The 3,045-nt window shown below is 29.6% G+C and overlaps 1 long non-coding RNA gene across 1 annotated transcript; it reads right to left on the bottom strand.

Moving 5' to 3' along the window:
• Positions 1–1,377: 1,377 nt before the first annotated feature.
• On the bottom strand, positions 1,378–2,591 carry LOC116351892. Its single transcript, XR_004202222.1, has 5 exons — positions 2,481–2,591; positions 2,284–2,413; positions 1,980–2,217; positions 1,740–1,916; positions 1,378–1,676 (listed from the first exon to the last, which is right to left on the bottom strand). It is a non-coding gene; the product is annotated as an uncharacterized LOC116351892 (long non-coding RNA).
• Positions 2,592–3,045: the final 454 nt, after the last annotated feature.

The raw sequence follows: 3,045 nt of genomic DNA, 5'->3' as shown, positions 1-3,045 counted from the left end.
TCTGACAAATGACGTTCTCCATATCTGCGGGACAGAGGCAGTTTCAATAATAATATAATTGTTGTTTTTGATTTGTATTTATATGTTCTTAAAATTCTGGCTTTGATTCGAATATATCAAATAAGTCTGTTATGCTCATATGAGATGGAAAACCAGTTTTCATGAGTTTTTGGTAGGCAATGGAGCCTGACGAATCTAACTGTGATTGAACCAAATTTTCATCGAAAAACTTACTAGACTGACATGCATTTGGTTTGATACAGCGAACAAATGAACACTTCTACAAAGAAAGAATACAAAATTGGTAAAATTCCAGATGAAAAAGCATGTAAATTGCAAACAATAATTTATTATATTGAAATTGACTATCTGTTTCACTTTCAGTTTGATTTAATGCGTCAAAAAGTTTATTGGTTCCTTTTTTTAATCTAAACGAAGCAGATTTACTACATGGATCGATGTTTGTTTTATTGCTAAGGCTGATATATTCACATATATTTTTTACAGCTTTAAATATACTGTCTTTGTTTTTCTCAACAAAATTTTCCTAAAAAATATCAATGAAATTGTAAAAAAAAAAAATATATACGTCCTTTTTTGTAATATTTTGACTAAAATTCTTTAAAACCCTTTAACTTACAGCGCAATATAGAACATCGCCCATGAAATGGCGGATCACAAATCCTGTGTTCTGTTGAATGGGTTTTGGTTTCGGAATGGTTATAATTGAGTTATTTGGCCAACTTGACAAAGTATTTTGAACAAATGCCATTGAGTTTTGGCATGGAAGCTTATGAGAGTCGTCTAAACGTTTGAATAATCCTTTTACGTTGTTTTCAAAAATGTCTATAAATTAAAGAATTGTTTTTAAACACACAAAATAAATGAGAATTAATATAGATTTTTTATACCTAGAATATGGCTGTTGTCAAAAAATTCGATCTTCGGAACTTCAAGGTTCTCTTTTATATACCACTGCTCTTCATTTTTTAGCATTAATTTAACGGAAACTTGCTGAATCTTTTCATTAACAAAGTTAATACATAGTTGCTCAAAATGATCACCTTCTCGGAATGATTCTGTGTAAATTAGTGGAAAAGATATAGATATTATTTTGAATTGTGTCACTTTTCTTAAATAACAAATAAATTCAATATAGCAAAATTACCAAAACCAGCAATATCCAACAGATTATGCGTGATAGTGACGGATCAGTCCGTACATTCACATTAGTACTGTTGAATAAATGCACCACATTCTGAAAAACTTGTTCATATAAACATTTTGACAAACTGTCTCTCATTTTGTTCGCTCTTGGTAGATCTAAAGAAATTGTTCTAAAAAAAAATCTATGTAAAAATGCCAACTTACATAATTTCCTCGGAACCAGATTGAATGTCACGAGTCAGTATCGCTGTTTCAAGCAATTGTTGATCAATATTCAATAGCTGAGCAGCACAATCAAAGTGTTTTCTTGTTGGATCCGATATTTTACATTTTTCATTTGCGATATTTTCTTCAATATCCACGTTGTCTAAATGCAAAATTGCAGCTAGTGTTTTGTATATTTGAATTCTGGTTTTATTACAAATTCCAACACTAGCTAATGATTCGTCAATGAGATTCATATCTGGCAAACTTTCCAAATCTTCTATTCCTGAATATTTCGGCAAATACTAGAAAAAATAACAAATTTACTATTAAATTGAGATCACTCAAACACTATATTTTAGATTTACCTCATATTTTTCACTGATGTTAAGATGAAGATCTTTGTAGGAATTCGCTGACTTCAAGAGATAATAGAAGATATGAAAGTTACTCTCATCTTTGTTTTGCCCATAAACTCTACTACTTTCAAGTAGTTGATAAAAAATTTGAATTGTAGCTATTTTCTTATTTGGATAAAAGTAAATCTATAAAAGAAATCAAGGATGAAATAAAAAAATTGATTTTAAATATATGATTTTTATACTCACCTCCGTCAACTTGATAAATCGCGAGCTATTCTTGTTCGAGCATTGCCGAAGATCTCGAAAACCAAACTTGTGGCACTAATACGCCGCTGATCTTGAACAGACATAGTCGAATCGGGTGAGGTCATACAAATAAAATACATAAGATACTCTATGCTTTTAGTTTTTCCTGATCCTGATTCTCCCGTCAGAATAATAGATTGTGACTTCTCAACACTTATGTTTTCTCCAACGTTGTTGGCTAAAACACATTATTGGTTCAAACATTAGTTTATAATTAAGATTTTTATCAGAAATATTCACTTACCGATGGCAAAAATATGCGGTGGGAATTCATTTTGCATATCTCCTCGGTGAAACATAATCTTTTCTTTTGAATGTAAACCATCTATCTCCATATATGGGTTTATAGAATTTAGCACTTTGGAAATATAAGTCTGTTCAAAAGTAAATTAAAGTAGTGGTCAAAGTAGTAAGTCATTTATTCATTAGATATATACTCACATAAATATTGCGTTGCTCAAACCTTTTTTTCAAACAGGGAATAATTAATTTTTCGTCTGATAATTCACAAATATCGGTAATTTGTTCCATTGTTTGAAATTATTGAAAAAAAAAAACCTTGAGAACAACTATAACCGATAATTAAATATTGTGACATTAAATGTCAATTCAGATGTCATTAGTGAATTTGACAAATACACTAGCAAATACATACGTCTTTCTCAAATTGTCACTATACTCTAGACTATACTGGTATGACAGTAAGCTTTGAAACTATTTGAATCTAGATTTGAATTTGAACAGACTAGTGAACAGAAACGTGAAATTTTGAAATTATTTTGGTTCGGTGCAGTTATTATTATTAATTTTTTCACCTTTCTTAATAATAATAATAATAACTGCACCGAACAGCGTTCCTTCGCCTTGGTGGTTTATTGAATATATTTTAAATAAATACAAAATAATTTTATTCTTACATCTAGTAGTTTTGAAGGAGATTAATAATTTGCTCAGTATTCTTTCTATTCAATTCTATCTATTTTGTTTTAAATATTTTTCAATTCTC

The sequence above is a fragment of the Contarinia nasturtii genome, unplaced genomic scaffold (assembly GCF_009176525.2).
Source record: "Contarinia nasturtii isolate CC-2019 unplaced genomic scaffold, AAFC_CNas_1.1 Cnas_scaffold_6545, whole genome shotgun sequence".
Lineage (NCBI taxonomy): Eukaryota > Metazoa > Arthropoda > Insecta > Diptera > Cecidomyiidae > Contarinia > Contarinia nasturtii.
The sequence above is the reverse complement of the archived record's forward strand: the minus strand, read 5'-3'. Positions and strand labels throughout refer to the sequence as shown.